At 36.3% G+C, this 12,077-nt stretch overlaps 1 protein-coding gene across 9 annotated transcripts in view; it reads right to left on the bottom strand.

Annotated features, from left to right (window-relative positions):
* The window catches only part of CAMK2D (calcium/calmodulin dependent protein kinase II delta), a 319,598-nt gene that overhangs the window by 262,592 nt on the left and 44,929 nt on the right, over positions 1-12,077 (bottom strand). The window lies entirely within an intron of this gene.

Below are 12,077 nucleotides of genomic sequence, written 5' to 3'. Positions count from 1 at the left end.
CTAACTGTAAAAAATGAACTTTACTGTTATAAGAAAAGGGGTAATTAATTTTCCTGTTAGCATTTAAACTTTATTAACCTAAAGTAACCATATTTAAAGCAAGTTCATAACTAAATTTTATTCATAATAGAAACATGAATATTCTAATACATACTGAAAGAGAATAAACATACATTTAAAATCTTATTAGTAATGTTGAATGTCAGCCTAATTTGCTTGACATTTCCTATGCTATCTTTCTCACACTGGAGCAGAAAAGTTACTAAGCTGGGGGAAAGCAGGGAGTAGTTATAGACACTGCTTAAAAAAAATCTCATAAAATCTATAAATCCTCTTCTTGGAAAAACTCAAATTTTCATACACACTATAGGCTCATAAGGAATCCATAAAAGTTCATTTACTCCAAGCTAAGATCCTTTCTATTAAAAAGTAGACCAAATTTACCGATGAAGAACAAAGTACTGAAATTAAGCAAGCATCGTCGATGAGTCTTTTTATAGTACTGCAAGTTAATGTTTCATAAGAATAAGCTGCCTCAATAAAAGCAGAATGTTCAAAAGTTACAGCAGGCATCAAGCCACAACAGGTAAAACAAAGGATGATGAGCAGATTCTGAGCAGATTCTCTGACACTCAGTCATTGTTACCACGCTGTATTGATCAGACCTAGGGAAAGTGCCAGAAATAACCACTCCCTTCTTAAAAAGCAGTAGATGAAGCCTAGCTCTCCCTGCTTCAAAAGCGTTTTCAGACGCTTCAGTTCCTCTCCCTCCTGCTCCGTGTCAGGGCCAGCAGCTACTCCACACTACCTCCACCGAAAGGCCCTCAGCCATCTGAAGGATGCTTTGTTTAAAAGGCAGGCTTTGCACCTTTAAAATGTGGCCAGGATGTGGACTTTAAGGAGGAGATACTGTAAGCTACTCTGCCTTCAAAAGTTGCAGCTTTGAACTAAGTGATGGGTATATGAGGATATTCTGCACTATCTTGGCAACTCTCTGGTAAATGTCAGATTATTTCAAAATAAAAAGTTCTAACAAAGGAGTTCTTCCGAGAGATTACTCAGTAGCAGTGTTTGTTTGCTCCATAGACCTACACAGGCTGGGGACTGAGTTTTCTTAAAAATTGACGGTAGATGGGATTTAAAGGAAAGAAATATTACATGTGGCTTCAAATTGAGAGTCCCCAACATATTTTCAAAAGTAAAGAAAGAATTCAAAGAAAACCATGCTATCAGTCTCTGAACAAAGCATTCTTGGAGAACAGGTGCACCGGCAGAGTTGTCAGGAAGGGCCACATGTAGCTGTGCCACGCAGCCCACTCCTGCCTGTGGCGGTGGGAGACACAGGCAGCACCTCTCGTGTCAAGATAGAGGCTAACGAGAAGAAACTGCCACGTTTGAAAAAACTGTCAGATTTAATGGGTCATTCATAAGTCAAGCAGATGCTAATCAACTGGTAAGACATTAAGTGATGTTGAAATGATTTTACAATAGCTTCACTGAGTCACAAGTTCTTTTCATACACAAAATAGCTTATAATAGGCATGTATTTTACAGAAAGAAGCTAACTTTTATCAAGAATTGATTTAATATTATTGAATCAGTGATGAACATCCTCTCAAGCACTTTACATAGCACTCACTGAGTGAACATAAACTTTTAATTAAACTAAATAAAGCATGTGTGAAGAACTCCAATTCCAAACGGGCAAATTCTGCAACAACAGAATAAAAATGGTCAGTCCACTAATAGGAATTCTCCCATTTAAGTTAGACGAAAACAAGGCATTCCCTAGCTAAACCATAACAACTTTGACTCCTTACCCAAGAGGAAAGGTAAAGTAACAGCATGAAATTGAGCAAAACAGTGAAAGTGAAAGTTGTGCAATCGTGCCCGACTCTCTGTGATCCCTGCCCAGCTCCCTCTATCCATGGAGTTCTCCAGGCAAGAGTACTGGAGTGGGTTGCCATTTCCTTCTTCAGGGGATCTTTCCGACCCAGGGATCAAACCTGGGTCTTCTGCATTATAGACAGATTCTTTACCAACTGAGCCAACAGGGAAGCCTAGCAAAATAAGCAAATAAAAAATTGAAAATGCACTAAAATAATAACACCTCCCAAGAAACAAAGTGATTTTTATAAATGACAAATGTTCTTATGTGGGAAGGACAAAGGCTGACTATTTTAACAAAATGGATACCTTAGAGTGAGTTTAAAAAAACAGCATGGCTTAAACTTGGCTTGTTATTTAGTAGTATTTAATATTTCCTCAGTAAAACAGTGTAATAGAGAGCAAGCTTCTTGAGTTCTCAGAGAATAAGCCAGAACTAAAGACAGAACCTTGATGCAACTCATAAATGCAGCTGGTATATTAGAAAACCCATATGTTATAAAATGATTGAGGCAAAGGTGTATTTGGGTATGTAGGAAATGTTTCAAGGCCCCATTGAATATAAAGAACAAAGTATTCTTTTTTTTTTTCAAAGTATTCTTAATTACTTTGAACACTTAAAATTTTTTTAAAAAAATTTTCTATCAAAGTAGTCTTTATACTTATGCAAGTATTTTCTGTCGTTTTGCCATACAACATGCTGTGGAATACAAAACACAGCATATACAGATAGGTGGGCCCCGTGAAATAAGTAAAATACAGCAGAGGAAAACAAAATCCTGCACCACAGCAGACCTGTAAGGGGAATGTGATAACATTACAGGGGTTCATAAATAGAAAATTAGTTTAGAAACTCTGAGGTAAGCTTCTTATTTTACTCTTCACCGCTTGACTCATGCTGGATATCCATGCCCAGTTATGATCTCCACATCTGAAAGGGAATGCAGAGAAATAAAAGGGAAGGAAGCCCACACAGATGATGAAAGGGCTGGAAAAAGAAGAAAGACCCAAAGGACAGAAGTATGCAGGCTGGGAAGAAAAAGCTGAGGGGATACTTTTTAATGTCCTTGAAATATAAGGACCATTATATTGACAATGGTAACCAGCTGTTCCCCATCTCTATTTAGGGCAAACCAGAAGAAAATGGCTTAAATCAAAGCAGTGACAGATTGGGGTTACTAAGGGAAATTGTGAAGTCTTTTCCAGAATTATTTAAAACTAGACAGATATTTAATGACCTAAGGTGGTTAACATGGAGGAGTGAGAACTACAATCTGATTTCCAAGACTCTTTTAAATGCTAATTTCTACATACCTTTATCAAGACATATTAAAATGCATAGAGAACTATTAGATATCATTGAACACAGTCAAATATTCTGAACCATAGAAGGCAATGAAAATCGCTTGGGATCAAACCATAATGTGAGACACTGGACAAGATTTTTAACCACAGGATTCTCCAGTTTTGTGGAACTATTCATCACCAGAAAGGGACTGTAACAGTATTCACCTTGTAAAAGTACTGTGCTGATTAAAATAAAAAAAAAAAATCCGTGTAACTGATCTGATACAACTCTTAGACATATTAGATGCTCAGTTAATGGTAGTTCTCTTTCACTCCCTTAGATGCAATACATACGGTTTTGGATTTTCCAAAAGGAATAAACATATATACCATGAAACTCACCTGAATTTTTGTTGTTGTTGTTCATGTTAGTCACAGAACCAAAAAGCGGGAAAGTACAAGTACCAGCAGTCAAAAAAGACTTCTCTCCCTTCTGTAACTTTTCTCATTCTTTCCTCTTCCTGTCTCTCACTTTTTCTCTGGAGTTCACAGGTCTGAGTCTTATTTTGAATATCATATTACTATAGTATAGGCAAATTGTGATAAACCGAAAGGAATCCACATTTTCCGTTTCAGGCCTTCACCATTCAAGTGGTCCATGACAAGGTCAATGCTGGTGTAATCTGAAGGCTTCTGAGGTGTTTCAGCATTCAGAAAACACAATTTGGAGAGATTCTCCAGGAACAACTAACTCTGCAAACAACCCCAGGACCTATGCTGCCTGACTGGAGAATCTCTACTGATAATTAAATAAAAGAAGAATTACAGCTCACATCTTCTAGCCTTGTTATCTTGTTGCTTGGTAACTAGGGTTACTTCTACACTCTGATCACTTCACAGATGCTACAGTCAAATTATTCGAGCATGCAGTTCACCTGGTGATTTTCACATCAAGAGTGGGAGAAAGTTTTCTTCACAGCTTTAGGGATAATCTTTTTAAAAAGCTAAACCTTTCTGAGTCTACAGCCTACCCCATAAAAAAAACATGTTATCAAATTGAGTATGTTTTATTCCCTTCAAAATAAAAAGCGTTTTGGGTTTTGTGGGTTTTTTTTTTTTTAATGGAACCAAAGTATAAAAAATTTTAAGGACAGGAAAATATTGATACAGTCAGCTGATTTGGCTATAAACACAGGAAATTGTTTTCCTGTCTATTTTTATGCATAAATCATCCCATCATCTGTAAAACAAATTACATTCTCTCAAAAATCATCTTATTTCTCTAGGCAACTAGCATTATGATCCAGCTCTTTGTTAGAAAAAATTTACATGTAGTCAAAAATACTTTTTTCATTCCAGAGAAATTAAGATCAGTGATCATTTCTATGCAGTGTAAGAATGCAGTTTTTATACATTTAAAGACATTAATTGTTCACTGAATTTTATCAGGCTCAGAACTGAAAGAAGTGCTTAAAATATTGGTCCTCTATTCCAATTCAATTAGAATGCAGGACAGGCAGAAGAACTAGCAGAGAAGACTGGATATGGTCAAAGATAAAAGGTGAGAGAGACAGGTTGGAATGCTTTAACCGGGAGCTGACTGAATGAACCTAAGTAGAGTGCCCCGAAGAATCCCTGTGGTCTGATGTCTTACACATGTCCTGTACCCTGGATCCAAAGTGTCTGAATGACCCAAAGGCCACAGGGTATCTATCTGCATAGACAGATGAAGTGCAACCTGCTCTCTTTCAAGAAGGCCTTTGCCTGTGACATACAAGTAAAAAGTTACAGCTATGAGAGAGAGGCATATGCAAGGGAATTCTCATAAATGAACATAAACATCCCAGAATATCAAGAGGAATTAACTTTTCACCTGGGTTTTGGTATGGCACTTATTTTTACTTTAATGCCATGAGGGGAGAAGGGCAAACCTGCACTTTTATCTTTAATCATTTCCATAGTCTGATGTTGATATGAGAAGTAAAATATAGAAAGAAATTAGAGTATTCAGAAGGTAACAGTTTAAAGCTCCAAACTTTTTGGTATACCAGATCTCAGAATTACAGATTTGCAGAGACATTTCAGGATATTTAAAAAATTAGTATACTCTGACAACAAATTCACATATTTGTGAATAAATCTGTCATCTTTTAAAAGGTCAAAAGATTTCAATGACATGTATGTAGACTAAAACAGATTTCAGTTCAGTTCAGTCACTCAGTCGTGTCCCACTCTTTGCAACCCTATGAATTGCAGCATGCCAGGCCTCCTTGTCCATCACCAACTCCCAGAGTTCACTCAGACTCGTGTCCATCGAGTCAGTGACGCTATCCAGCCATCTCATCCTCTATTGTCCCCTTCTCCTCCTGCCCCCAATCCCTCCCAGCAACAGAGTCTTTTCCAATGAGTCAACTCTTCACATGAGGTGGCCAAAGTACTGGAGTTTCAGCTTTAGCATCATTCCTTCCAAAGAAATCCCAGGGCTGATCTCCTTCAGAATGGACTGGTTGGATCTCCTTGCAGTCCAAGGGACTCTCAAGAGTCTTCTCCAACACCACAGTTCAAAAGCATCAATTCTTCGGCGTTCAGCCTTCTTCACAGTCCAACTCTCTCATCCATACATGACTACCGGAAAAACCATAGCCTTGACTAGATGGACCTTAGTTGGCAAAGCAATGTCTCCGCTTTTGAATATATTATCTAGGTTGGTCATAACTTTTCTTCCAAGGAGTAAGAGTCTTTTAATTTCATGGCTGCAATCACCATCTGCAGTGATTCTGGAGCCCAAAAAATAAAGTCTGACACTGTTTCTACTGTTTCCCCATCTATTTCCCATGAACTGATGAGACCGGATGCCATGATCTTCGTTTTCTGAATGTTGAGCTTTAAGCCAACTTTTTAACTCTCCTCTTTCACTTGCATCAAGAGGGTTTTTAGTTCCTCTTCACTTTCTGCCATAAGGGTGCTGTCATCTGCATATCTGAGGTTATTGATATTTTTCCCGGCAATCTTGATTCCAGCTTGTGTTTCTTCCAGTCCAGCGTTTCTCATGATGTACTCTGCATATAAGTTAAATAAGCAGGGTGACAATATACAGCCTTGATGTACTCCTTTTCCTATTTGGAACCAGTCTGTTGTTCCATGTCCAGTTCTAACTGTTGCTTCCTGGCCTGCATACAGATTTCTCAAGAGGCAGGTCAGGTGGTCTGGTATTCCCATCTCGTTCAGAATTTTCCACAGTTTATTGTGATCCACACAGTCAAAGGCTTTGGCATAGTCAATAAAGCAGAAATAAATTAAGCTGTATTTATTTACTAGGATACAGGACATAAGCTAGGAACTCATCAACTCAACTGATGAAAGAGGACAATTCTAGAACTTAAGAGGACAGGGCATTGATAACTCATAAGTCCTTGGCTGGGTTTTGATTCCCATCAGGCCTCTGGCACAAACTCTAGATGTGCAAATGGTTCTTTAAGGCTGGAGGAACAAAAGCCAAGAAACTAAAGCTGTAAATACAGAGATATCCTAAGCTCCCAGGACTTTGAGGCCATTATGTTTCTGCTCCACTTGAATAAGACAAGAAACACCTTACTCTTTGGCACTTACCTGAAATTACTATTCAAAACATCTGAACACACACACACACCATCACTCCCAAGTGTCAATTATTTCTTTTCTTCATCTATTGTGGGAAGATGAAAATAGAGGGATTATAATTAAGGGATAAATATTTTAATTGGTACAGCAAACAGCCTTGGTAGAATGTGCCTTAGTAACCAAGGCTGAAGCAAGTCTTAACACCTTGGGTGGCTGCAGTTACATCCCCATGGACTGTTTCTACTTGCCTGCCACTGCCATCTCAGCTGCTGCTGCCACTACAATTTCAGAGGCTAGATGAGGAAACAAAAGACGGGGAAGGCAAGTTTGTTCTATTTTCAGAGAAAATACAGTATCAAAGACTGCTGACTTAAGGTATGCTAAATTCATTCTGAGAAATGGGAAACTGCCCAAATAAGCAGTAGGGCTATCGATCCAAGAGTACAACTCCTACAAGTAGAGATCGAACATTTCTCTAATGTATGTCTTTTTCTGGATTAATTGTGAAGTGTGTTCTCCATATAAATACTTTCCAGCAAATACTCTTTGAGATCTAAATCCTGTGGAATGGCCAGAAGTTTGGTTTGTAGTAGTTTTAATGTCTCTGTGTGTGTGCGCGCTCAGTCATGTCTGACTCTACGACCCCAGGGACTAGAGCCCGCCAGGCTCCTCTGTCCATGGGATTTCCCAGGCAAGAATACTGCAGTGGGTTGCCATTTCCTTCTGCAGAGGATCTTCCCAACCCAGAGTTAGAACCCATGTCTTCTGTGGCTTCTGCATAAGCAGGCAGATTCTTTACCACTGGCACCACCTGGGAAGCCTTTAACATTTAGTAGTTTTAGCTTCTTAATATCTATTTGAGATTTTAGACTCTGATAAATTTACAAAAAATTTACTTGACTTAATAAATGTTAACATTTCCATATCTAACATTTATAAATATGTACAAATACATATCTATTTTTTATCTATTGTATCATATAAAGTTGAACATATATATGTATGTATATACAGATGTATGTATAATAATGAATATATATTTTAGAATTTCCCAACTTATCATTTGCAATACACTTTAAAAACACTAACATGTGCATGAATAATGCCACTAAGTCTCCCATTTTTACATAAAGTGTTTCAATGGAAGCTGTAACAAACTTAAAATACTGAGGAATTCAAACTCTATGCTCAAGGTAAAATATCCACCTATATAGGTGTGAACATATTTCTGCTTAAGACTTTGGGCCTATTTGAGCTAAAAACTGAGTTGATGAAAGTTTGGCCTCAAGGCAACTGCAAAACTAAATTGAAATAATATAATAATATTGATTTACAATGAAGTGGTTATTCCCCAAAGATTCATATCAGCTTGAAACTAGCCTTTGAGTTGATCTATGAAAATAAACGATCTAGCAATTTATTTTTAATGGCTATCACAGTGAAATGAACCCTACAGTCAGCTTATTAGAAGCTAATCACTGGGCCTTCACTAACTCTCCACTATGTCATCTCTTTAGCCTACATATACTTCATTCTATGCATATGAAGAATATCTGAAAATTAAATATTTTTCAAGGTGAAGAGGTGTGATTTCTTATTTGTTGCTAGTTGGAATTTAAAAAAACTATCACTTCCACTAAATATACTTTTCCCTCATTTTCCTATTTAAAAAGAAGTGTTCCTTCATTTCCTAAGTATAGCATATACTTTCTAGGTATGACAGATTTAAGATGTCATTTGAGGGCCTTGTCAAAATATCTACCCCCACTCTACAGAAGGAAGTCTTAGCTTCTATTATACTTTTATAAATTCATTATTTTGCTTAAGTTTTTGAACATCCTCAAAACGCAAGTATTATCTGGAAAGGAATCTCATTATTCATCCTCACACACTTACCCTTGACTGTGTGTGAATTTATCAACTCATGACAGTAAACTTTTCAGTAAAGGATAGAGTCACCAACTCCTGAGGAACAGAGGCAACCATGAGGAACACATGAGGTGGCCAACAATTAACTGTGACCTACTTGAAAACATGCCCAAGACCAAGCCAGGAGGACTGCATTCGTTAGCCGTTATTGTAAATTACTCGTTATCTTTAGAGTTAGCTTCAAGTTCATAGGGTTATATTTTAAAGCTGATAAGAAAAACAGTGTTTTCCAAACTGGATGCTAAACTAGATATTGTACAAGTACACTTCTATTTAAAGACTACAATGCTTCTTAAATACAACTGCTGGCAAAGGCTATACGCCATTACTTCTTTTACCTCAAATTAGACAATTTGAACATAATAGACAATTTGAGGGTGCACTCAAGTAGCACTAAGACACTAGCTACCTTTCTAGTAATAGCAAAAGGCTCCTCCTTCTATGTTTCTCTAATTCTAAAACTGCAAAAGCTCAACTCTCTGTGAATACTTTTTAATTTTTAATTCTATAATTATATAGAAAACAATAACAAAAAATTTTACCCATTCCCACACGTTTAAACCAATATTAACATTTCGCCACATTTGTTTTCAATGTCTTTTGCTTCAAGAAAGGAAAGAAATTCATGTTTTTAGGAACTATCCTTGATTCCTATGGAGCACTATCATCCCAGACACTATAGTAGTTTCTGTGATAAAATGGCTTTGGAAAATGAACTATCACCTCCTTCACAGAAATTCACAATGATGTCCCTACATATTGATTCTGAGATATCCTAGAGTAAAAATATATATATATTTAAATATTTAACAAAAGTTTCCCAAATTCACCTGGACAAATAACTCTCTTTTCTTAGACTGCAATTTCCAGAGCATCACTGCACCACAAAACACTGGTTGGGAAATCTTGCTTTGGAGTAATTTTGAGAGTTATTAAGCTTCACACACACACACACAGACACACACACAGACATACACACAGACACACACACAGCTTTCACCATTATTTTTCTCTGAAAAACTCAAAGCTCAGAGAAAAGGCCATACTCTTGTCACCTCACAAGTCTAAAGTTACCAAAGAGTTTGTTCCCAGATTGCCTCAGGTATTGACAAAAAGCCTCTAAGTGTGTATCTGCAATTGTTCCGCCTCAGTCGTTTTCTGTGGCATAGTGAAAATATGGATCACAGATGAATCTGTTATACTAAACTCAGTCTACAATTCGAACCAAGTCTTTGGCTTTTAGGAATAAAAACATGAATTTGAAGGGCAGAATACCATCCTATTACATGGCACGAAGAAATGGTCTGTTATTTGACACTGCCTTGTCATTTAATGAATGTTGAACAAATCATAAGAACTCACCTCCAGTCTAAAATCTTTCCTTTTAGATATTTAATAAAGTGATTGCATAAAACAAACGACATCCAACAAAGTGTACCAGTGAAATAAGTAAGGACACTCGCTAAAGAACAAAATGTTCAGTTTCATGTGTTCCTAAAACTGAATCCCTACAAACTCATGCTTAGTTCTACTTAGAAGTATTTTGTGAACCAAAAGAAAAATAACCCAATGATACTGCTATGAACACCTAAAAGTGAACAAGTAAACAGAGTTCATAAAGTTCCCATTATTTTCGTTTTTCTAGAATTAGAAGTTTGAAAGGATTCCTGTAAAAGAATAAATTTTTCCACCCTATTTTACCTTGTCTAACTTTAAAAAGTGTTCTCTTCTGGCATTTTGCTGAATAAGCCACTGGGATATGTCTTCCCCGTCTCTCTCAGGATGGCACTCATTGTCACAAATTAAGAAGGAAAGGCAAACATCTCGGAAAGCAATAAATTCTAATTTACAAGTAGCTCATAGTTTCCAGCATTGTCTATATTTTCTATTCATTTTTAAGATCACTTAGAAATAGTATCAATAACGAAAGAAAATGTTTATAAAAACAAAATGTAAGAGACAAAAATCCCAACTTGATGGCAGAAAAACTGTCTTGGCTAGTCTCTATACAATATGAATTTTAAAAATAAGGATGCTAAAATAAATGATTTAAAATTTTTATAGAAACCTCTTGGAGAATTTAGTATAATGAGTTTTATGAGTGTACTCATAATTAAGTTCTCAAAATTTTCAAGGACTTGATAGTACTTGAAACTGATGTTATAAAATTCTCTTTCATTGTTACTTTTATTACGCACACAAGCAAAAGAAAAACAAATCTTTATCTCTAAAACTGAGTGTTGAGATAAAACAAAATTGTGTGTGTGTGTGTATGAACACATCTTGAAATGATTTCATTAACTTTCCATGTTCTAATTTTAAATCACAAAGGTAGTGAGAGGAGGATTTAATTTGCATTCCTAAAATATTTGATTATTGGATAGAAAACCATTCATATCCTTATTATTATCATTTCCTTCTGGAATAATATTAAATAACATCTTAAAGTTATAGTCATAAGGCAATATTAAAGTTATATTCAGACCACTGACCTCAGTTATATTGCAAAACTAAGAGAATTATATCTCATATATCATGGTTATTTATGCTGATAACCTTTAAATATTATATCTTGCCTTTGAGCTTCCATTAGCTTTTTTCAAAACAGTCTTCAGATATTGAAGAATCCTTGCATCCCTGGGATAAAGCCCACTTGGTCATGGTGTATGATCTTTTTAATGTGTTGTTGGATTCTGATTGCTAGAATTTTGTTGAGGATTTTTGCATCTATGTTCATCAGTGATATTGGCCTGTAGTTTTCTTTTTTTGTGACATCTTTGTCAGGTTTTGGTATTAGAGTGATGGTGGCCTCATAGAATGAGTTTGGAAGTTTACCTTCCTCTGCAATTTTCTGGAAGAGTTTGAGTAGGATAGGTGTTAGCTCTTCTCGAAATTTTTGGTAGAATTCAGCTGTGAAGCCGTCTGGACCTGGGCTTTTGTTTCCTGGAAGATTTCTGATTACAGTTTCAATTTCCGTGCTTGTGATGGGTCTGTTAAGATTTTCTATTTCTTCCTGGTTCAGTTTTGGAAAATTGTACTTTTCTAAGAATTTGTCCATTTCTTCCATGTTGTCCATTTTTTTGGCATACAACTGCTGATAGTAGTCTCTTATGATCCTTTGTATTTCTGTGTTGTCTGTTGTGATCTCTCCATTTTCATTTCTAATTTTATTGATTTGATTTTTCTCTCTTTGCTTCTTGATGAGTCTGGCTAATGGTTTGTCAATTTTATTTATCCTTTCAAAGAACCAGCTTTTGGCTTTGTTGATTTTTGCTATGGTCTCTTTTGTTTCTTTTGCATTTATTTCTGCCCTAATTTTTAAGATTTCTTTCCTTCTACTAACTCTGGGGTTCTCCAATTCTTCCTTTTCTAGT

The sequence above is a fragment of the Budorcas taxicolor genome, chromosome 6 (genome assembly GCF_023091745.1).
Source record: "Budorcas taxicolor isolate Tak-1 chromosome 6, Takin1.1, whole genome shotgun sequence".
NCBI classification, from domain to species: Eukaryota; Metazoa; Chordata; class Mammalia; order Artiodactyla; family Bovidae; genus Budorcas; species Budorcas taxicolor.
The sequence above is the reverse complement of the archived record's forward strand: the minus strand, read 5'-3'. Positions and strand labels throughout refer to the sequence as shown.